This window comes from Leopardus geoffroyi, chromosome C2 (assembly GCF_018350155.1).
Source record: "Leopardus geoffroyi isolate Oge1 chromosome C2, O.geoffroyi_Oge1_pat1.0, whole genome shotgun sequence".
In the NCBI taxonomy this organism is placed as follows: domain Eukaryota; kingdom Metazoa; phylum Chordata; class Mammalia; order Carnivora; family Felidae; genus Leopardus; species Leopardus geoffroyi.
The window spans coordinates 148,021,710-148,046,388 of NC_059333.1; the positions used below are offsets into that span (position 1 = coordinate 148,021,710).

A 24,679-nucleotide genomic window follows, 5' to 3' on the forward strand; every position below is an offset into this window, starting at 1 on the left:
TGGATATAAATATATTTTAATTTTAGAGAGAGAGAGACAGAGAGTGAGTGAGTGGGGGAGAGGAGAAGAAGGTTAGAGAGAGAGAGAGAATCTTAAGCAGCCTCCACACTCAACACAGGGTCTGATGTTGGGCTCCATCCCATGACCCTGGGATCGTGACCTGAGCCAAAATCAAGAGTTGGACGCTCAAATGACTGAGCCACCCAGGTGCCTCTGTATATAATTATTTGAAAATATAGTTTGGGCCAAGGGTGCCTGGGTGGATCAGTTGGTTGAGAGTCCAAATCTTAATCTTGGCTCAGGTCATGATCTCACAGTTTGTGAATTCAAGCCCTGTGCTGGGCTTTGCGCTGACAGCACGGAGCCTGCTTGGGATTCTCTCTCTCCTTCTCTCCCTGTCCCTCCCCTGCTCACACACTCACTCTCAAAATAAATAATAAACTTAAAAAAAAAAAAAAAAGATGTAGTTTGTAGAAGCCTAATTCTTGTTAAAATATTTTAGGTGGTCTTCAATTATTTAATCTGAAAGCCTTTGAATATACTGAAAGAATCCTCCCAATTCTGAAGTTAGTAACTTTTTTCAAAGTAGGCTGCACACCCAATGTGAGGCTTGAACTCACAACCCCAAGATCATGAGTTGCATGCTCTACTGACTGAGCCAGCCAGGCATCCCTGATGTTAGTAAGTTTAATGGAATATTTAGACACGAGCTCAAGGGGAACAAACTGATACAGGAATTGCATTCCCCGTTAATAAGACAAACAGTGAGAATTAGGAAATATAAATGCAGCAGAAAAATGAATCTGGAATCTTAGAATATTTCAGAATCTACTGCAGATACAAGGGCAAGAGACATCATTTTAAGAATTACTCCTCTAAAATCTTAAGGCAATCCATTTTCTGTGTGTGAAAGAAGTTCTTTCTTGCATGATATTCTTTCCTTCCCCACCACACACACACAAAGAAAAGCAGGAAAAATAGAATCATTAAATTTTAGTTTCTTTAAATGGAAATGCCATCCAAACAGGACAATTTCTTTGGTGAATACAAAAAGAAACAAGAACACAAGATTTCCTGTATCTCCAATTTTTAATTCTACTAAACAGCTGACTCAAGTTGAGTTAACATTGATAATTCGCATTTCTTCAATGTCTCTGGAGCAGAGAATTACATGTTAGCCTTCAACTTAATAGATACATGTTTCAGATTCTTATTCATAGAACAGGAAAACCAACAGGAAACATTGCCTCTGGCACACTCCCAAATGGACTCTCCATTAACACGGAATTTTATAAAATAAGATTTGTTGTTGCTGGAGGTTCATTGAAGGAAAATTCATGTCTTCACTCAAAAATAGCCCATGTAACTTCTAGTAATCCCATAAAAAACAGTCACCTGAATCATTGATGCCTGTGGCCAACAGTCGTATTTAGGGGCTTATCAACTCACAATTTATGGATTTCTTAAAATATGTACTGAGATTTTACACATTGTGTGTTACTGAATATTTCCCCTATTATTTCCAATACCCTAAAACAATTTGAAATGTATATAAAAGTTCAGTTGGTTTTTTTTGTTTATGTTTGTTTGTTTATTTATTCATAGAGTCATTTTGGCCCAACTTATCAAAATTTGAAGATCTTAAAAACTGTTTCAATTACAAGAAGGCTTTCAAATATCTGTATTAATCTCATAAGGTTAATTTTCATCTTAACAGGAAGTCTCATTTCTTGGTACCTAAAATTAATTAACTTGAACTTACATGATGCAGTAGAATTTAAAATCTGGCAAACCATCGACACGAAGCCCTAAGGTTAAGAATTTAATTATAAGTATCTGGCACCTAAAAGGCACTTGGTGAATACTTGTCGAAGGAGTGAATAGGGTGGGGGAACACCTCCTTGCTAATAAAAGGGTGATATAATTCTGAATTGCAGCCAGCGAGCACTCTATTAGAAAATACCTAAGAGGGGCGCCTGGGTGGCGCAGTCGGTTAAGCGTCCGACTTCAGCCAGGTCACGATCTCGCGGTCCGTGAGTTCGAGCCCCGCGTCGGGCTCTGGGCTGATGGCTCAGAGCCTGGAGCCTGTTTCCGATTCTGTGTCTCCCTCTCTCTCTGCCCCTCCCCCGTTCATGCTCTGTCTCTCTCTGTCCCAAAAATAAATAAACGTTGAAAAAAAAAAAATACCTAAGAATATTCAGATTCTCATTTCATTGTCAGCTGTAAATGACACCAACTTCTGTAGATAGTGTAAGAAAGAGACAAGATTCCATTAAAGCTATTCATACCATTTATGATCAGTTTCACAGGACATTTAGCCCTGAGTGAGAAGACTGGCTGTCCTCAAGACAGTAAGGCAGGAAGCCACTGTTACTGGATTTTCTTACTCTGTCTTTATTGAAAAAAAAAGAACTTAAGAATTCCTATCAAACATAAAAGTCTTCCTCTCCAAAAGTTCAAAGGTTTCCTCACAGAAAAGTATCTAATAATTAAAGAGTCCAGTCAATTACAAACTCTGGAACGAAAGAAGAATCAACACCAAGATTTCTCAACTGGCAGAGGATGATGATCATTACAGTGCTTTCTGAGAAAACTTCACTCCTCTGGGTCCATCCACACTGTAGGAGAGTCTTACTTGTCTCCAACACAGTACCCAATACCCAGCAGTCATTCAGTCAGCCTCAGTCAAGATACCGTTTTTGCCAATAGTAACAGCGTCATGGGGCGCCTGGGTGGCTCAGTCTGTTGAGCGTCCGACTACGGCTCAGGTCATGATCTCGCGGTCTGTGGGTTCGAGCCCCGCGTCGGGCTCTGTGCTGACAGCTCAGAGCCTGGAGCCTGCTTCGGATTCTGTGTCTCCCTCTCTCTCTGCCCCTTCCCAGCTCATGCTCTGTCTCTCTCTGTGTCAAAAATAAATAAACATTAAAAAAGGAAATTTTAGAAATAGTAACAATGTCAGTTTGTGAATTCCGTATCGCTGATCTTACATTTATCCACACCGTGTCAGTGTCAGAGACTTGTTATGAGAATCAGTCTTCATCAAAATACATCAAAACAAATATAGGCTATACAGTTATTTCAAAGTCTAAGAAGAAGAAGTCATTGTATACATATATACTCACAGAGTGATAATGCTGGAAACAAGGAAGAATTTTATTTCCTTATTTTCTGAGGCTTATTTATTTATTTGAGACAGAGAATCCCAAGCAGGCTCTGCACTGTCAGCACACAGCCAGACGGGGGGCTCGAACTCATGAACCATGAGATCATGACCTGGGCCAAAATCAAGCGTTGGATGCTTCACCTACTGAGCCACCCAGGTGCCCCCAGGAAGAATTTTAGTACTTGACCACTGGGTTTTCTCATAACTATTACTGAACTTGTTTCATGAGAGCTGCAGCATCTACACAGGCAGTCTCTTCAGAAATACAGCTTGCCACACCAGAGAGAGTTTGGAGATGGAAAAGTGGGGATATACCATAAAGGTGTTTTCTAGACAAAAATATGTTAAAACAAAATCTCACGACTCTGAAGGAATCAGACTGTCATCTGTAAAACAGGGATCAGATACCGATGTGCTTTTTTAATAAAAATATTGAGAAAAATAATGTTTGGAAGAGACCTTAAGAGAATATCCATCTCCTCCCCCCGCCCCCCCCAAAAAAAAAAAAGCAGAGAGAGAGAATATCCATCCATATCCCCCAACCTTCTGGCAGGAAAGTACTTATACTATCATCACAGATTTAAAAAGCAAAAAATTAAAGGTAAAGTCATAGAGACAGAAAGTAGAATGGAGGTTAAAATTTTATGTTATAAAACTTACCATTTTTAAGCATACAGCCCTGTGGCATTAAGAATATCCACATTGTTGGGGCGCCTGGGTGGCGCAGTCGGTTAAGCATCCGACTTCAGCCAGGTCACGATCTCGCGGTCCGGGAGTTCGAGCCCCGCGTCAGGCTCTGGGCTGATGGCTCGGAGCCTGGAGCCTGTTTCCGATTCTGTGTCTCCCTCTCTCTCTGCCCCTCCCCCGTTCATGCTCTGTCTCTCTCTGTCCCAAAAATAAATAAAAACGTTGAAAAAAAAAAAATTAAAAAAAAAAAAAAAAGAATATCCACATTGTTGTGTGATCATCACCACCATCCACTTCCAGAACTTTCCTCATCTTCCAAAACAGAAACTGTGCCCATGAAACACTAACTCTCCATCCCTTTTGGCCCTGTTCCTGCCCCCAGTGAAGGAGGGTTAGAACAGCCTAGTCACCTGCCCAGTGACCATCTCCAGGCTTTAACAGATCTCTCCTCATTCACAGAGAAGATTTATAGACCCTAGAGAAAGGTTCTGCAGCTTCTAAAGGAAAGGAAGCATTGTCCCGAGGACTCAGAGAAAAAACACTGCTGGGTCAATGTTTTTATAGAAGTGCCAGAAAAATTGTCTGTAAAACATCTAATATTTACGGAGTGATGTGCCCGAGATAAGAGAGTCGCACTGAGAGAGAGGTCCAGAGATTTGCAAATGGTCCTCTCTAGTCTGGCAAGGTGTGGGTCTCCATGCGTACAAGAGGGAGCCGCCAGAATCTAGGGAGAAACCAGCAGAAAGGAGTAGGTGAACGTGGCTAAAACATCGGAAGTACTGACTTGTGGATGGCCCTCCAAAACATTATGCTCTGTGGAAGAGGTCAGGCATAAAAGCCCACATAGTATGTGATTCTATCACATGATATGTCTAGAAAAAAACAAATCTTTTGGCACAGAAAGCAGACCAGTGGTTGCCTGGAGGGGAGACTGAAGGTTGAATGTAAATAGGCATGGGGGGAGGGGTGTCTTTTAATTAATGAACTCATTTATTTATTTTCTTTTTAGTTTGCTTTACTTATGAGGAGGTCTTTTTAGATGATAGAAATGTGTGGATTGTGGTGAGGTTTGCACAACTCCTGGCATTTACTGAAAATCATTGAATTGCCCACATAACCATGGATGAATGTTACAGTAGCTAAATCATAACTCAATACAGCTGTCCAACAACACAAATCTTAGGCAAGAAAAACAGAATAAATGGACAGAATGCCTTATCTGGATGTTAAGATGCAGTAAAAGACCATTGCAAGAGGAATACAAAGACAAAATAAGAGATTATTAATCAACACACTGGAAAACAGTAAGGTTAAAATAAAAATTTTAGGAGCTATTGAAGAAATTATAAAGAGATAAGCTTTTGAAAATGTAATTAAATTTTTTTTTTAATGTTTTCATTTTTATTTTTGAGACAGAGAGAGACAGAGCGTGAGCAGGGGAGGGGCAGAGAGAGAGGGAGACACAGAATCTGAAGCAGGCTCCAGGCTCTGAGCTGTCAGCACAGAGCCCGACGCAGGGCTCGCACTCACAGACTGTGAGATCATGACCTGAGCTGAAGTCGGACACTTAACTGATTGAGCCACCCAGGTGCCCCTTAAATTTTTTTTTAATTAAGTTCACTTTGAGAGAGAGAGAAAGCACACACACGAGGATGAGCAGGGGCAGGAGCAGGGGCAGAGAGGACAGAGAAATTCCAAGCAGGTTTCAAGCGCTGTCAGCCCAATGTGGGGCTCGAACTCATGAACTCCGAGATCAGGACCTGAGCCGACATTAAGAGTTGGATGCTCTGGGGCGCCTGGGTGGCTCAGTTGGTTGAGCATCCGACTTCGGCTCAGGTCATGATCTCACGGTTCGTGGGTTCGAGCCCCGCGTCAGGCTCTGTGCTGACAGCTCAGAGCCTGGAGCCTGCTTTGGATTCTGTGTCTCCCTCTCTCTGTGCCCCGTCCCCGCTCATGCTCTATCTCTCTCTCCCTCAAGAATAAATAAAACATTAAAAAAAAAAAAAAAAAGAGTTGGATGCTCAATGGACTGAGCCACCCAGGAGCCCCTGAAGAAATGTAATTTTATTTTTTATTTTATTTTTTTAACATTTATTTATTTTTGAGACAGAGAGAGACAGAGCATGAATGGGGGAGGGTCAGAGAGAGGGAGACACAGAATCTGAAACAGGCTCCAGGCTCTGAGCTGTCAGCACAGAGCCCGACGCAGGGCTCGAACTCACAGACCGCGAGATCATGACCTGAGCCGAAGTCGGCCGCTTAACCAACTGAGCCACCGAGGCGCCCCAGAAATGTAATTTTAAAAAGGGAGAGAAGCAAATAGAAATTCTAAAGGAGATGTTAAAAGATACATGGAGGCATATTACAATATTTAAGAGTTTGAGCAAAAATTTATTTGTATTGGGCAGCATCCAATGCAGCAGATAGAAAGATGCTCCAAGGACTTGAACAAAACGCAAGACTTCTATAGCCAGAAGGGAGATATACTAGGCCAAAAAGCGGGTCAACTGTGGCAAAGTCACTTTCCTTTAGGGGCGGGCAGGGGTCTATCCAGCAGATGACTAGAACTAGTACCAATCTGTGACTCCTGATCGACTGGGTTAAGATTCCATTTCTGGAAGTGCTGAAAGTATTAAGTCTTGGTTTGGTGACGTGGGGCTTAGCATAAGCATTTGGGGCCTGTTATCTTGTTTTATTTATTTATTTATTTACTTATTTATATTTTTGAGAGACAGAGACAGAGTGTGAGCAGGGAAGGGTCAGGGAGAGAGAAGGAGACACAGCATCTGAAGCAGGCTCCAGGCTCTGAGCTGTCAGCACAGAACCCGATGCGGGGCTCAAACTCACGAACCGTGAGATCATGACCTGAGCCAAAGTCAGATGCTTAACTGACCGAGCCACCCAGACGCCCCCTGTTATCTTGTTTTTAACAGAGATATGACAACAAATATGTAGGTTTTTTTTTTTTTTTTTTTTAATTTAAAAGAAAATAGGGGCGTGTGGGTGGCTCAGTTGGTTGAGCATCTGACTCTTGGTATGGGCTCAGGTCATGATCCCAGGTCTTGGGATCAAGCCCCACATCAGGCTCCACACTAAGAGTGGAGCCTGCTTACGATTTTCTCTCTCTGTCTTTATCTTTCCCCTTCTCCCCCAATCATGCACTTTTTCTCTCTCTAAAAGAAGGAAAGAAAGAAAGAAAGAAAGAAAGAAAGAAAGAAAGAAAGAAAGAAAGAAAGAAAGAAAAACAGAAGGAACACCTTCCCTTAATGTTAACATTGATTCTCTCTCTCTCAGTTGATTGTAAGTGGTTCTCATTTTCTCCTCTTTTCCAAATTTCTTACAATAACACAATTTTGATTATAAAGTATTATCTGTGTGCATGTTTAAAAGGTAATGAATTTGAAAATTTCAATGAAATGGACGATCTTCTAGAAAACATAAATTACCCAGACTGTTTTGAGTTGGGGACAGAGGCAGAGGGAGAGAGAATTACCCAGATTGTTTTAAGAAGAAACCACAAAAAAAGGACAACTGAAAATATTTAAAGTTTACAATTAAAAATGATCTTATATTCATATTAGCTATTTTTTAACTTTGGAGAAACGGGTCATTTCCATGATACATACTGCTTCAGAGTATGGAAGAAAATGGGAAACTGCCCAATTTATGAAGATGACATAATCCTTTTACCAAACAAAGAGTGCACACAAAAGAACCACAGACCATTGGTATCACTTACAGATATCAATGGGGAAATCCTAAATAAAACTCTAGCAGATCAAATTCAGGAGGACAGTAAAAGAACAATGGATCTTGGCCAAGTAAGGACATGGGCCAGCTGTGTGTTTGAGGGGCAGGGATCCTGTGACTCCACCCCCACCATTTTCCATCTCCCAATTCAACTGCCCCCCATCATCATCTCTCACCCCAATGTTTGCAACCCTGACTAATAAGGTTCTCTTCTATCTTTCTGCCCACACTCTGAAGGCAACCTTTAAAAAAATTTTTTTTAACGTTTATTTATTTTGAGACAGAGAGAGACAAAGCATGAATGGGGGAGGGGCAGAGAGAGAGGGAGACGCAGAATCGGAAGCAGCCTCCAGGCTCCGAGCTGTCAGCCCAGAGCCTGACACGGGGTTCGAACTCACGGACCACGAGATCGTGACCTGAGCTGAAGTCGGATGCTTAACTGACTGAGCCACCCAGGTGCCCCTGATGGCAACCTTTTAAAAAGCACATTGTGAGGGGCGCCTGGGTGGCGCAGTCGGTTAAGCGTCCGACTTCAGCCAGGTCACGATCTCGCGCTCCGTGAGTTCGAGCCCCGCGTCGGGCTCTGGGCTGATGGCTCAGAGCCTGGAGCCTGTTTCCGATTCTGTGTCTTCCTCTCTCTCTGCCCCTCCCCCGTTCATGCTCTGTCTCTCTCTGTCCCAAAAATAAATAAACGTTGAAAAAAAAAAAAAATTTAAAAAGCACATTGTGTCCTCCTACTTCGTGAACGCTTTTAACCAACACTTTGCTTCTGGAATAAATGCCAACTTCTCTGCCAGGCTGTCACAGGTTGTCTTTTAGGGGAAACAGATGCTGAGATGGATAGGCATCCAAAAAATTTCCTGGGGAGTGACACTGGCAAAAGAAAACAGGGGAAGAAGCAGGATCGGGCAGGGGGAGGTCTCTCACACTGACTGTGACACATACCTAACAAATTTCTGCCAGCCCAACAAGGACCTTTGGAGCACAGACTGCCCTTATTATTTTTTTTTTAATTTTAATTTATTTATTTTTGAGAAAGAGACAATGAGTGCAGGGGAAGGGCAGAGAGAGAGGGAGACAGAGAATCCTAAACAGGGTCTGGGCTGACAGAGCCCTAATGCAGGGCTCAGTCTCACGAACCATGAGATCATGACCTGAGTCAAAATCGAGTGTCAGATGCTTAACCAACTGAGCCACCCAGGCACCCCGAGCAAAGGTTGCCTTTAGAGCAGACCTGCATAGGGTAGAAATGGCCAGGAACTCCTACCACTTTCCTACCCAGTCATTGGCCGGGGGAATGCCCCTGAAGCAGGGATCTCAACTTAAGCGCTGAGGCAATTATCCCGAATATATAAAGAACTCCTACGAGTCAACAACAAAAGACTGTCCAGTTTAAAAATGGTCAAAGGACTTGAATAGACATTTCTCCAAAGAGACACAAATGGCCAGTGGAAATGAAAAGATGGACAGCATCATTCATTATAGAAATGCAAATCAGGGGTTCTTGGGTGGCTCAGTGGGTTGAGCGCTTGACTCAGATCATGAACCCAGGGTCATGGGATCAAGCCCCACATTGGGCTCTGTGCTGAGCATGAAGCCTGGTTGAGATTCTCTCTCTCTTTCCCTCTCTCTCTGCCTGCCCTTCTCCCCATTCATAGGCATGCTCTCTCCAAAAAAAAAAAAAAAAAAAAAAAAAATGCAAATGAGATACCACTCCACACTTATTGGGTGGCTGTAGTCAAAACATTGGAGGGGTGTCTGGCTGGCTCAGTCAGAAGAGCACGCCTCTCGATTCTGGGTCCTGAGTTCCGGCCCTACATGGGGTGTAGAGATTACCAATAAATAAATAAATAAATAAATGTTAAAACATTGGATAATAAGTACCGGTGAAGATACGGAAACACTGGCACCCTTATACATTGCTGGTAGAGATGCAGAATGATACAGCCAGCGTAGAAAACAGTGTGGTGGTTTCCCAATACGTTACGCATAAAATTACCATACGACTCAGCAATTCTGCTCCCAAATGAATATACTCAAAAGGTTTGAAAACAGGTGTTCAGAGAAAAACTTGCACACCAATATTCACAGCAGCACTATTTTACAAGGGCCAAGGAAAGAGCCCTGAAAACATGTTGAGTGAAGGAAAACCAGACACAAAAGGACACACATCCCATTTATACGAAACGTCCGGAGTAGTCCAATTCATACAGACGGAAAGTGGACTGGAGGTTGCTGGGGCTGGGGAGAAGGGGCAAAAAGGGATCAATTGCTTAATGGAGATGGGGCTTCCTTTTGCGCGGACGAAAATGTTCTGGAACTAGGTAGTGGTGAATACCGTGAATGTACTTAGGACTGCTCTAAGGGTTCTGTCACTGACGGGAAATTCTATGTCCTGTGTATTTTGCCACAGTTAAAAAAAAAATGCTGAGCCAGATTCTGAAAAGGCTGGAGACAGGAAACTATCAGACAACTCAACCATACTTCTCCGAGCCAGGCGGTCAGCCTTTCCCTGGAGGGGGGTCTGAGGGCACCTCTGTGTCTGCCCCCCGGGTTTGTGATAGTAATGCCTTCAATATATAAGAAGATTACCCCTCTCCTTATTCACTCTGACCCCGGGGACCTTTTCCCACCCATCCTCGCTGCTTCGGAGAAGGGAAGATTCAAAAGACTCCAGTCTTTATCTTTGAGTTTCCAAAAGGGAGGCCCTCCTGTCACAAATACAAAAGATACCCTCACATTCTCAGCCTCTGGGGTTAACTTTTGGGTTAGACTTTTTTTTTTTTTTAAAGCATGCAGACATCAAGCTTAAATGAAGACAAGGAATACAATACAGCAAGAGAAAGAATGCATCAGGAGGGTCCAAGGCATCCAAAGGCATCCAAGTACACCTTCCAGAGTCCTTGCTCAGTCACACAGGATAAGCTTCATCTCTAGACTGCAAATCACCAAGATAAGCGCAAGAGGTCTCCGTCTCGGGGAAACCAAAGGACATGTTTACCGAGAGGTTGTTGACATCACACTGACCACTGAGCCAGACAAGGCTAAATGACCGCGTAAGTCAGGTTTAGACCATCACGCGATACATTGACAGTAAACAATTGAGACAGCCTGGTACGGAACCACTTTTGGGTTAGATCTTAAGGAATCCTGAGCCTGGCGGAAAAGGAGAGAGGGAGAATGGTAAAATTGTTCGCTGAAAGAATGGTATTTCTCAATTTTATTTAAAAGGGTAATGCAAGGGATGCCTGGGTGGTTCAGTCAGTTAAGAGTCCGATTTCAGGGGCGCCTGGGTGGCGCAGTCGGTTAAGCGTCCGACTTCAGCCAGGTCACGATCTCGCGGTCCGTGAGTTCCAGCCCCGCGTCAGGCTCTGGGCTGATGGCTCAGAGCCTGGAGCCTGTTTCCGATTCTGTGTCTCCCTCTCTCTCTGCCCCTCCCCCGTTCATGCTCTGTCTCTCTCTGTCCCAAAAATAAATAAACGTTGAAAAAAAAATTAAAAAAAAAAAAAAAAAAAAAAAAAGAGTCCGATTTCAGCTCAGGTCATGATCTCCCAGTTCGTGGGTTCCAGCCCCGCATTGGGCTCTGTGTTGACAGCTCAGAGCCTGGAGCCTGCTTTGGATTCTGTGTCTCCCTTTCTCTCTGCCCCTCCCCTGCTCACGTGCTGTCTCTCTCTCTCAAAAATAAATAAAAATGTTAAAAAATTTTTTTAGAAAGTAATTCAGTGCAGCTTGTACATTGCAGGGAAGGGAATCTGGTTTTTAGGGCAAAAGGGAGTGAGGGAGAACTGCTAGATTTGGAGGTTCTAGAGGGGAAGGGGACTGATTGTCACAGCCCGTGGGGAGGCCCCCAAGGTCTCCAGCCTTAGAAATGTCTCTGTGCAGCTGGCCTGGCAGAGACGTGAAACACAGTAGGTAGACCGAGGAGATCCCAGACAACCTCCCAGAAGTCTCTGCAGCCCCACAGAAGGGCAGGAGAGCAGCCACATTTTCCCTGTGTGCCTGTGAAGGGGACAGTTTAGCTGAAATCCAGCAGACTTCTAGAAGCCCTGTACCAAAGGACAGTACAGTGGTACCCTGCTCGAATCACCATCTCAGGACAAAACGGGTGCAGGCACACCTGAGCAGATGCCAGCTTGGACAGAAAGGAACAGGGACCCAGCTCCCCCCCGCCACTGCAGATGCCCCAGAGAAAGGAGGTCCCAGGACCGAGCTCAGGCAAGGCCGAGTGGCAGAGATTTACCCAGGACTCAGATCTTCTCACACCCTGATGTAATTTCTCAAAAGAAAAAGTGGATTGACTCGTAAAAAAACCAAGGTTTTATTTCTCCCATCGTGTGTGGCTTAAGATAGGGTGCCTGCCACAAAGGCAGTAAAGGTTTTTCCCATGATGGCCCCAGTCTACATTTATAGCCCCACTTTCTGCCACTTCCCACCCCACACCTAAAATTCTAGCAGCATTAGACTACCCACCCAAAGCTGCACACACCCCACGTGCTCCCATGCTTTCTTAGCATGCCCGTGACATTTTTTAACTGGCCACGTGCCTTCCATAAAGAGGTGAGAGTCTGGGTCCCCTCCTGTTGCATCTGAGCTAGTGAACCTTGGTGTCCCTGTTGTAACCAAGAGAGTTTGATGGAAGTGATACGTCATAACTTCCGAAGAAGCCAGGTCAGAAAATACCATGCGGCCTGTGCCTGGTTGTCTGGGAACCGCTCGCTTCTGGAGCTCTGGGCTGCTGAGTTACAAACCCAACCGTCCTGAGGCTGCCATACTGTGAGGGAGACCAGGCCACAGGGACGAGGCCTCAGTTAGGTGCTTCTGCTGGTAGCCCCAGCCGAGGTCAGATCCAAGAGCCAGTATCGACTGCCAGCCATGTGAGTGGAGATGCTTCCAGATAACTCCAGCTCCAAGTTGTGGGGTCCCTCCCCCCGGCCTAGAGGCCTTCCTAGTAGAGGACCCAGATATGGTGGTGGAGAGACAAGGTGTCCCCTTTATAGTCGTGCTGAATTCTTGACCCGTAGCAACTGTGAGCTTAGTGAAATGGTTGTTAAGTCTCAGGGCAGTTTATGGTGACGTACTAGTAAGTGGAATGTACCCTTCTCCATTCTGAGGGGTCAGAGTCCTGTTCATTGTTAATGGCCCAGCAAAAGCGTCCTCCCTACTCTGAGGAGGGAGTCCCCACTCAGCTCCAGGGTCAGAACCGATAGCCTGGTCAGACTGCTACAATATCTCGGTTACAATATCTTGCTCCCTTGCGCAAGGCCAGCATGTGGTTCGTGCCGCGGTTAGTGGGGAGCCCTGCGCATAGTCGGAACGGAAAAGTTATTTGCTGAAAGGATCTTATTCCTCAACTTAACACGAAATAGTGATTCAACGCAGCCTCTCCCTGAAGTTCTCAGGGGAGGGAACCTCATTTTAGGAGACAAACTAGGCCCACCTTAATGTGATCCCCCTGCTTTGAGAGGCTCCAGAGTAACTCGACTGTGTCTTCCTCCTGAAATCAATTTGTAGTGGCAGATAGCCGACTATAATTCACGTCACTGAGCCTGCATTTTGTTTGTTGCAAGTTTTCAAAATAAAAGCTGATATAGTGGGTGGGGCCATGAGCTTCTCAGCAGTCTGGATAGGGCACAGAGCGGCTTTTTTATTTTTATTTTTTTAAGTTTATTTATTTATTTTGAGAGAGAGAGAGAAAGAGGAGGAGAGAGGGAGAGAAAGAATCCCAAACAGGCTCCACGCTGTCAGCACAGAGCCCAACGAGGGGCTTAAACTCACAAACCATGAGATCATGACCTGAGCTAAAACCAAGGGCTGGATGCTTAACTGACTGAGCCACCCAGGTGCCCCCAGAGTGGTTTTTGTTTGTTTGTTTGTTTTTTAATTTTTTTTTAATGTTTATTCATTTTTGAGAGACAGGGAGAGACAGAGCATGAGTGGGGAAGGGGCAGAGAGAGGGAGACACAGAATCCGAAGCAGGCTCCTGGCTCTGAGCTGTCAGCACAGAGCCCCACGCGGGGATCAAACTCACAAACCATGAGATCATGACCTGAGCCGAAGTCGGTCGCTCGACCAACTGAGCCAACCAGGCGCCCCCAGACTGGTTTTTTAAAAGGCAGTTCAGAGTATAGTTTCCATATGGCACAGGCATTCTGCCAGAGAACATTCCGACCCCCTTTGAATGCTGCCTCGACTGGGCTTCTCACAGATGCAAGGAAGCACTCGTGAGCCACTAGGAGCCAGATGACACTAACGTCTATTATAAAAGTAAATTTTATAGTAGCTGTAATGGTGATTGTCATCAGAGTAAACTGATAATTGAGTTTATGCTAACAGATCAATCTGCAAAAACACTGCAAGGACTGTTGGGAAAGAGGGTGAAAAAGGCAAAGCTCTGTGGACATAGCAATAGTCATCAGGAAATACAGACGAGATCAATAACGGGATGACCAGAAGCTTGGCTTTCCTCCCGAGGGAGTTCCAAACTGACAGCATTTAGCCCGAAGTCCAAACTGACAAGCAGTTTTAAAGGTGGTACTGTCCCTCCCCCACCCACCGCCCCTGCCAACTTGAAAACAGGTTTCTCATAGGGGCGCCTGGGTGGCTCAGTCGGTTAAGCGTCTGACTTCAGCTCAGGGCATGATCTCACGGTCCATGAGTTCGAGCCCCGAGTCTGGCTGTGTGCTGACAGCTCGGAGCCTGGAGCCCGCTTCACATTCTGTGTCTCCCTCTCTCTCTTCCTTCCCTGGCTTGCACTCTGTCTGTCTGTCTCTCTCTCTCAAATAAATAAACACTAAAAAAAAGAAGAAAAGAAAACAGATTTCTCATAGAGTCTTCTAGAAATGACACTTGTGAGGGCTGGCTAACAAAGTGAAACCAAGCCTCCTCCTCCTCCTTCTTGCAGGGAGGGATTCGTCTGGGTGTGTACCAGGTGCGAACAGATGAAGTCTAAGAATACATGGATGTGGTTATTCAACATTTTTTAAAAAGCAGAAACTTAGCTTTACTGTTTGTCCTGAACCCACTTTCCTGCTGTCTTTTTATTTCGTAGTTATGGTATAGAATATTTTTGCATTGCAAAAACGGGGTCCTCCATGTATAAAAATACTGCTTGTTGGGGCACCTGGGTGGCTCAGGTGGTTGGTTGAGAGTCTGACTCTTGATTTCAGCTCAGGTCATCATCTTACAATTTGTGGGACCGAGCCCCATGTCGGGCTCTGGGCCGACAATCGGATCCTGCTTAGGATTCTCTCTCTCTGCCCCTCCACCACTCATACATGCCCCCCCCCCAACAAATAAATAAATAAACATTAAAAAAAATACTGCTTGCTTTAAAAATTTGACACTCAGCCACGTCTGTGTTGGGTGTACTCATCTTTTGTGCATCCCCCTCCCCTAGTGGCTTTGATTTCTTACCTTTCACCTGCCAGTCCTCTCTACCCTTCCTTATCAAAACAAGAAAGGTCAGAGTTCACATCGAACTGTAAATGAAATCCATTTACTCTAATATAATAACTCTCCGAGGCATCTGCAATTTAAACTCTCTCCCTCTCTCTTTTTTGGAAAATGAGTGACTCAGTTTCATATTAAAATAGTGTTTCTGCCACAGCAGGCAGATGGGAAAGTGATGAGGCTTGGGGTGGGGGGTGGGGGGTGGGGGGCGGAGACAGAGAGAGAAACAAGAGGTCGTTCTTGTAAATTGTAAACGTCGAAGACTGGCCCCAAAGTTGAACCAGTCAACCACCCATCCATCCGTTCAGCAAACCTTGGCCACACATCAACCAGGAAAAAAGAGTATTCACTCCTTTTACATGATTTCATGTGTGCCTCACAAGATCTAATTAGGGCGTAAATGCCGTTAGCCTCTCCATTTTACAGGTGAGGAAACTGAGGCACAGAGATTCAGTGACAACAGATGCACAGCTCAGGAGTTGCTGAACAGGGACCTGGACAGAAGCAGTCTGACCCTGAGTCTGCTCCTCTCACTACGGCACTGGACAGCTCCTGTCGATTTTCCTTCCTTTCCTTCCCTTTTCCTTGGTCCCAGAAATTCCACCTCCCATCTCTCTGCTCCAAATGGTCAATACTTCAAGGATCCACTCATTCTTATGCACTCCTTCCCTCTTGGACACCATGGCCGTAGCCTGGCTCTTTTCTCCACCCCCCTGAACCCCATCCCACTGCCCAGCAAGCATTCCCTTGCTCTTGGGATCGGCACCATCCACTCTATACTGTGTATCATCTCAGACCTTCTAGGCACCCCCATACTGAGCTCTGGAGCCTAAGGAAGGGTAACCTATGTGAAGGAACCAGTCTGGGGCAACAATGACACCGATCTTTCACTGCATGGATTGATGTGGGTGTAATGGTAAGGATAATTAAAACAACTGATAATCAATGCTGCCATCAGGAAATGAAAACCATTGACATTCAAAACGATCTCATAGTACTCTCAAGATGTGTGCATCACGCTGCGTATCAATTTTACCTAAAAATAAAATCTGTAAGCAAAGTTGGACTCTTTTAATGATGTGCATGTGGACGTGCTCAAGGATGAGGCGTTCTGAGGGCTGTAAGTTGAAAATCCATTAAAACAAATAAGATAAATTGGGGCGCCTGGTGGCTCAGTTGGTTAAGCGTCAGACTTTTGATTTCGGTTCAGGTCATGATCTCATGGTCTCGAGCCCTGAGCCGGGCTCCGTACTGGCCATGGAACCTGCTTGGGATTCTCTCTTTCCCTTCCCACACCCTTGCCCCACCCTCCCACCAACTCTCTTTCTCTCAAAACAAACAAACAAAAAAGATAAATTGATGATTGTTTTGTGACAAAACAAATCTAGCATTTAGCAAAATGCTATCAACTACAGAATCTAGTCTGTGGATACATGGGTGTTCTTTATATAATTCTTTCAACCTTTCTCAATGTTTGCAAATTTTCATAACAAAATGTTGAGACACAAATATTAGTGTGAATATGATTATAGATAACTAACAAATGGACAGTAAAACACTTTGTGTTTTGACCATAGAAAAAGTCTTTTTTTTCCCTAAGGGTGTATTTTTTGTATGTTCTGACTACTTTTTTTAATGTTTCTTTATTTATTTTTGAGAGAGAGAGAGAGGGAGAGAGAGTGTGTGAGCAGGGAAGGGGCAGAGAGAGAGGGAGACAGAGAATCCCAGGCAGGCTGCCAGATGCCAGCACAGAACCTGATGCGGGGCTCGGACTTATGAACCACGAGATCGTGACCTGAGCCAAAGTCGGAGGCTTAACCGACTGAGCCACCCGGGTGTTCCCTGAATTTTAATGGATTCCAAATTAGTAAGCATGCATCAAACAAACTTTTTGGGTAGTTTGATTATAACATTATATTCTAGACATACAGTTTCCACCTCAGGTAACATGATATCTGCTCAGGTGGATACCCTCGCTTGGCACCTTTAAAAACGTACAAGCCCTTAGGGGCGCCTGGGTGGCTCAGTCGGTTGAGTGGCCGACTTCCGCTCAGGTCATGATCTCGCGGTCTGTGAGTTCGAGCCCCGCATGGGGCTCTGTGCTGACAGCTCAGAGCCTGGAGCCTGTTTCGGATTCTGTGTCTCCCTCTCTCTGACCCTCCCCTGTTCATGCTCTGTCTCTCTCTGTCTCAAAAATAAATAAACGTTAAAAAAAAACAAAAACAAAAAAAAACGTACAAGCCCTCAGAGTTCAGGATGTTAAAGGAAGACCGGAAAGAGAGACATTTCTGCAGTGAAGGCAAACGACAAGTCACGGTAAATTAAGGACATAAAAATGCAGGTGAGCCATTAAAATGATCACTGGTCTGATTACAACAGCTACTGAGCTTAAAGTGTAGCAGATGTGATGAAATGACGAGGAAATGACTTGAAAAGCCTATGAATGTTGAAAACACAAAGTCAATCATGAAACAGCTTAAGTAATTAAATTCCAAGGAAACCCAACGCCTGATGGAAAAATGGGCAAAATACATATGAACAGAAATTTCACAGGACAAGGAATACAAAAGGCAGCGACCCTGGGGCCATGAGGGGAGGCAGCCCAGAGGAAAAAGCCAGCACCCCGTGGGCAGCAGAGGAGAAAGAGGAGAAGAAACGGCCTAATAAGAGCTCTGGACCATTACCTTAATCAGGGCTGGAACCACTTCCTTCCAGACTTCTAAGTGAGATAATAAATGTCCTTACTGTTCAGGCAGCTTTTAGTTGGTTCTTATGTTACTTGCAGCTGGAAAACATCCCTGATCTACTGGTACTATTTTGAGGCTATTATGAAGCGTTCATTGCTGCACTTGTCTGTGGTGACAAATGATGGATACAACATAAATACCATCTGGAGGGGACTCGTTCAATAAATTATGGTGCAGCCATACGATGAAATAGCACACATTTAAAAGGATGAGCCAACACAAAAAATTGCATGCATATATATGTTCCATGCATATCAATTTTAAAAACAGGGCAAATTAACGTAGGGTTCTATAGGCCAAGACAGTGGGTAGTGACTGGAAGGTGCATGTGGGAATTCGGCGCGGGGAGGATCTGGTGACGTCTGTAAACTAGGTGGTGGGTGCACAGATGTAAAATTACCTTTGTGAAAACCCAATGAGCTGTATCTATATTTCCATTACGTGTGCTTTTCTGTATGTGCCTTCGACGCCAATAAAACTTACACGCACAAAGTAATGAGAGCTTTATATATGCTAATAGGGGATGATATCCAAATATGTATGTCCTAAAACAATTTAAAAACTAAGAAGTCGGGGCGCCTGGGCGGCTCAATCAGTTAAGCATCTGACCTCGGCTCAGGTCATGATCTCGCGGTTCGTGAGTTTGAGCCCTGCGTCGGGCTCTGTGCTAACAGCTCAGAGCCTGGAGCCTGCTTCCTATTCTGTGTCTCTCTCTCTCTCTCTCTCTGCCCCTCCCCCACTCGTACTCTGTCTCTGTCTCTGTCCCTCTCTCAAAAATAAATAAACATTAAAAAATTAAAAATAACTAAGAAGTCAATTATATATTATGTATAAATTATAACATTGATGATTGAATTAAAAAAAAAAAAACAAATTACATAAGTAAATGCTGGCAAATTCCCCAAATAAGTAAATGCAGGCAAGATCTGGCCTTCTCTGCACCAGTTAGCACCTCCCTGTTCCCCTTCCTGCATGGATATAGGTTAATCCAATAGGATTCCAACAAGCTCATCATCTTTGTCTCACAACCTTTGCCTCACAGTGGACACTATATTCTCAATTCCTCCCCCTTTCTTAGCGTGCACACACGCTCATCTACCAAAAGCATGTAGGTTTTGCCATTTATATGCATCTCAAATCCACCCAGGGCTTTCCACCTCTACCCTAGTCAAGGACATCATTATTCTCCTGCAGTAATGATAGCCCCACTTCTTGTATCCCATTGTCCCCCATCATTCTTTCCAATTGCACCCGGAATTAATGGTCAAAAAGGCAAATTTGACTATCTTTCCCAGCTTAAATAACACTGCAATGGTCTCCTCCTGACCTTGGGACAAAGCCCAAACTTTTTGGCATGGAGTCCGAGGCCGTGCTCCCCTCTTTCCTTCACCTGGGAGCAAGCATTCTCCTGCTCTTAATCTGTCCTTCTCTCAGGACTTAATCTGTCCTGAGTTTCCCGCTAAGACCTCCCCCGGCCATCTCCTCTTTCCTTTTCACCAGGTCCTGCAAATCCCTCAGGCACCCCTTCGAGAAGGGCTTTGTGGACACCTATGCTGAGTTAGGTCCTCCTGCTCTGTCCCCTGCGCACCCGTACGTCCCCTCTCAGAACCGTCACTCATCAGACCTTATTGTAATTACTTAATATCTGTTTTCCAGATAAACCGTAAGGACTGGGGGTGCAAGGATGGCGTCTGCCCTTGAACCACTGTATTCCCAGGATGCAGCCCCAGGCCTGGCACGCATCAGGAGTGCAATGAACACGTTATGTAAGTGAAATCACAAATGGGTGATGGGATGAACAAATGCTATTTATTTATTTATTTACTTATTTATTTAAATGTTTATTTATTTTTGAGATGGCACAAATGGGGAAGGGGCAGAGAGAGGGGGGACAGAGGATCCAAAGTGGGCTCTTGGCTGACAGCAGTGAGCTTAAGCAGTAGCACTCGAACTCACAAATGGTGAGATCACGACCTGAGCCGAAGTCAGGTGCTCAACCAACTGAGCCACCCAGATGCCCCTGGACAAATGCCTTTTAAATTATCCACCGTAGGGTGGTGCTTTGTGGGCACTACCCACGCGAAGTCCTTGGAGGAAAACCTTGAGGTCCTGTACGGCCTAAAGCCCTTTGAATGAATGTACTCTCCCCTCAATTGCCAAATTTTGCCCTTCTATATCAAAGGAAGGCACAGGTCTTGTATAGGTTGCTGGGTTTAGCAACCTAGAGAGTTAATGAGCCTACTTAGAGAGAGAGAGTAGGCAGGTAGTTGTGTTTTGTTTTGTTTGTTGACAAACAAGATGAATGATTTCTAGTCAAGAGAGATAGGAGAAAGTAGAGGAGAAGGAGAGTCAAAATTGTGTGCCTCACACATGCCTGGCTGGGCCCCGATTTGGAGCAGCAGAGGGGAGAACAAGGGTAGTGCTGGAACAAGAAAGAGGGAAGTGAGCGGGAGAGAGCCAGGAGGAAACTCATAATAAGCTAAGGAGAATCAGGGCAGGAACCTGGGTGCTCCTGACACCCCAAAGTGTAAACATGGAGGGAGGCAAAGACCAAATGAGCTGCACACAAAGAACCCTGGCCTACTCTGGAGGCCTGGATTCTCTTTTTTTAAATTTAGTTTTAGAGAGACAACATAAGTGGGGGAGGGGTGGGGGGGGCAGAGGATCCAAAGCAGGCTCTGCACTGACAGGCTGACAGCAGAGAGCCCGATGCGGGGCTCGAACCCATGAACCACGAGTTCGTGACCTGAGCCGAAGTTGGACGCTCAACTGACTGAGCCACCCAGGTGCCCCTGGAGGCCTGGATTCTTGATTCAGCCCTGACACGAATTTACAGTGTGGCCTCCTTAGTCGAACCACTTAGGCTCCCTGGCTCTTGGTTTTCCCATTTGCAGGACGAAGGGTTTAATGTAGCCTATGCTTACTAACAGCTCAGAACTTTTGTGAAAGCAGTTGTTCAATGGCAACACTTCCCTCCAAAGACAAAATGAAAGAACACTTGGGAGAATTAAACCCTCTCCTGTTAACGATCTTTACTAAGCATTTAGCAATCCTCACCTTGGGTAAATAGTTTCTTTCTTATAAGGCTCTCTAATCTCAGGTATGTTCTTATCTAGTACTAATCTCCCTATGGGATTTTGGTTGTGTTTTCAATCACAATTGCTATTTGTATAATATAAAGTGTCTTTAGGCTTTAGAAAGTTTTTTCACACTGGGCCAGACAAAAGCTCTGACAAAAGCTACATGGAAACCTGCCCAAGGATACACAGCTCAGAAGGGGAGAGCAAAGGCTGGGGTGTGGGCTCCCTGCACAGACCAGGACTTAGCACTCATGTGGCCAACAGGCCAGTATTTCCACTTTCGTCCATGCTTCCACAAAAGACGTGCAGACGTATTATGGACTTCCAGGCGGGACAGGACGATAGGGTTTGTCAATTCTCAATTCCTTAATCCCCTGTTTTTATTCCTCAGCATGTTTTGCAAATATTTGAAATGTAAAAACAAAGGCCATCCATTCTCTTTATACAAGCTGTTTCAGAAGTATGCGAAATAATCAAGCCTTTCAAATAAAAAGACTTCCTTCTCCCTGTATTTTTTGCCTGAATACACTGCCAGAGCACAAGTCCTGATGTTAGTCATGTATCTCGGATAACCTCAATTCACCGCAGTTTATGTACTAAAAATATTTATGTATTCCCTGGTCTTGATGAGCACAATAGCAATCTTTCAAACACCTTGCAGTGGGATGTAACGAAAGCTGAACTGCAGCCCTGAATCATTTCTACTTTTTACATTCAAGTCTGCCTCTCAGTGGGCGTGCTTCAAGAGCAGAGTGACGGGACACTGCATTCCCTCCGAAGGAAGTTAGGAGTGACAACTGATCTGCTTCTTGAGGGAAGAGGCAGCTGCTGACTCTTCTTAGCACCAGGAAGGGGGGGGGGCAGTTCCCCATTTAGTTCTGCAGTGGGACAGGAGGCCGGCCAAGGAGCAAGGGGTTGAGAACCACGTGTCGAAGACCAGGAAGGGCACTGGGTCTAAGTTCAGGCTCTCAGCTCCACAGCTCTGGAACTTGGGGCCTGAGCATAAACCAACAAAGGGACTGGGCCCAGGGTGAACAAACACCAGAGGCTGAGGGCAGGGTCCTCTGAGTCAGATTGAGCACGGCGCCTGCCAGCTCACGGCACGCTACAGGGAAGACGGGGAAGTCAGCCCCCTCCATAAAGAACATTAACACAATAGATCCCTTGGGATTTCTTTGCAGATTAGATTCATGGTGCGTAAACTACCAGCAAACAGGAGCTGTGCCCTGTTCATGATTGTTTATTGGACACCTGGCATTCTGCGTGACACCGAATAGGTATTCGTTGAAAAATTGTTGAATGAGTGAATAAATGAATGGTGAATATAGAATGCTTAGCACAGAACCTGACTCGTGGTAAATGTTTAATGAAAATCTGTTGATTAAATGGTTTACGTAAAGAGCTTGGGACTGGCCAAAGGCACAGCATCCAGGAAATGCCAGGAAACGGTAAATATTAAAAACAACACAGGGCTGATTGGTATAAGAGCTCACCTAATATAAGGAATCCAAATGGGGGAGCCTGGGTGGCTCAGTCGGTTAAGCGTCCGACTTCAGCTCAGGTCATGATCTCACGGTCCGTGAGTTCGAGCCCCACGGCGGGCTCTGTGCTGAGGCTCAGAGCCTGTGCTCAGAGCCTGGAGACTGCTTCAGATTCTGTGTCTCCCTCTCTCTCTGACCCTCCCCCGTTCATGCTGTCTCTGTCTCAAAAATAAATAAACATTAAAAAAAAATTTAAAAAAAGGAATCCAAATGGCAGGTGAATGTACTTACTGCAGTCAATGTATTCTCTTCCCAGTAAGGCAGCCAACCTGGGAAAGCAAGATGAGCAAAAATATATAAAAATGAGAACTCTTCTCTTATTCTCAGCATTAAATTCGAGAGTGGAAACCATCCCCCACACAGAACTTTGGAGCTGAGGACTGAAACTCCCCGCAATAATTTAACGTTAGCATCCCACTGCCCTCTTTAGCACGCCTTTTTATTCCAGAAGACTCTGCTCAGACAAATGGATGGATTGTTCATGACAGGAACTTCCTGAGAGACCCATCAACTCTTCAGGGGAAACATCAACAGACACTTTGGCACCTTAAGCTTCTTTGAATCCTTCACCTCAAAATCCTCACCAATCCTAGATGGTTGTATCCTGATCCTAAACCAATCCTCACCACGTCACTTGCAGTGAAAGAACCACCATGAGCCAAAGTCCCAATCTTAAATCAGTTTCAACCTTACTTTCCTCCTTCCAGCCACTGCCAAAGCTCTCTGGGCAGGTAATGTACAGTCAGCGATAAACTCAGTTATCTTTTTTTTTTGTTAAGTTTAATTATTTATTTAATTAAGTAATCTCTATACCCAAGGTGGGGCTCAGACTCACAACCCCGAGATCAAGAGTCTCATGCTCCTTGGACTCAACCAGCCAGGCCCCCTAAGCATTATCTTTTCAATTGGTTGTGGTGGTGCTATTCCGGAGGCAGCACTGATCAATAGAAACATAGAATCTATCTCTACCCTTCTGCGGGAGCCTGTTCTATCTCTGCCCAGCTCTCTTGTGATTTCTCCACAAAAATTATAGTCCTGTCTCTGGAAATTCACCCAGACTCTCTTCCAGAAACCAAGAGACCATCAGCCCTGAGTCCTTATCAGCTTTATCTGATGGCAGCCCATAAAGCATGGTCTAAAATGGCAGAGGCTCAGAATTCTTACGTCCTGGGGCACCTGGGTGGCTCAATTGGTTGAGCAGCTGACTTCGGCTCAGATCATGATCTCATGGCTGGTGAGTTCGAGCTGCCATGTTGGGCTCTGTGCTGACAACTCAGAGCCTGGAGCCTGCTTCGGATTCTGTGTCTCCCTCTCTCTCTGCCCCTTCCCTGCCCATGCTCTCTTTCTCTCTCAAAATAAATAAACATTAAAAAAAAAAAAAGGAAATCCTATGTTCTTCAAACAGAATCAGGAATTCTCACCATCTTTTGGGAAGAGTCATTCTGTATCTTCTGCCCCTTGGGAACAGAGCTTCTGTATCATATGAAACCAGAAGAAAAATGTTTGTTCCTTCCTTTGTGTTAAGGTCTGGGGACCTCTCTTCAAATGTAAGTGATTGTTCCACTTATAATTGCCTCACTCTTCACCTAGGATGAACCAAGGGAAACTTGAATTCTAGTTGGCTTGAAAATATTTTATTGTTGTTGATTTGCTATGGAAATAATGCATATCATTATACCAAAGTTAAAAGACATTGATAAATTTTAAAAGGTCATCTGTTTTCTATCACCTACATATAGCCACTGTTAATATTTTGAATAATTTGGTATTCAATCATTTGTTTTTCCATTAACGTGCAGGTGTGTGTGTGTGTGTGTGTGTGTGTGTGTGTGTGTGTATGCGTGTGTGTGGCGTGTGCGTGTATACTGATGAAGGTAATTTGTATACTGGGACCCACAAAATGGAGGCCACTCCAGTGGCCTGGTCCACATCACAAATGTAAACCTAAGTCAGCACTTAGGGAAAACAGGAAACACCTACCAAAGAAACCCAACGCATACCAATCACAATCCTCTGACTCAGCGTTAGCTTAGCTTACCTTATCCTAGAAAACAGCACTTGTTAGCCTTACAAGGAAATCCACAGTCTCTGAGCCACTCTTGCTCTGTTTCCACATTGCCTCTTCTACTGTTCTAGAAAACTTGCTCAGATCCCTCAGGAAGAGAACTCCACTCCTTGTGAGGTACTGTACTCCCCCAGCCCATGAATTGTTTTCTCCTGACTAAAAGACATCAAACTCATTATTAAATTGTTTTAGTTTTG

The 24,679-nt window shown here is 44.7% G+C and overlaps 2 long non-coding RNA genes across 3 annotated transcripts in view; both read right to left on the reverse strand.

The window, feature by feature from the left end:
* Positions 1-1,074: 1,074 nt before the first annotated feature.
* On the reverse strand, positions 1,075-2,811 carry LOC123575749. The gene is made up of 2 exons (XR_006700975.1): positions 2,188-2,811; positions 1,075-1,963 (listed from the first exon to the last, which is right to left on the reverse strand). It is a non-coding gene; the product is annotated as an uncharacterized LOC123575749 (long non-coding RNA).
* Positions 2,812-2,857: 46 nt separating this feature from the next.
* Positions 2,858-24,679, reverse strand: part of LOC123575747 — a 38,529-nt gene continuing 16,707 nt past the window's right edge. The window contains exons 3-4 of one of the 2 annotated variants that reach the window (XR_006700974.1): positions 22,649-22,686; positions 2,858-2,900 (exon numbers count right to left, since the gene is read on the reverse strand). This is a non-coding gene — a long non-coding RNA (uncharacterized LOC123575747). Of the gene's footprint in view, positions 2,901-22,547; positions 22,687-24,679 lie in introns of those variants that run through there. The other variant, XR_006700973.1, reaches the window with a different exon arrangement.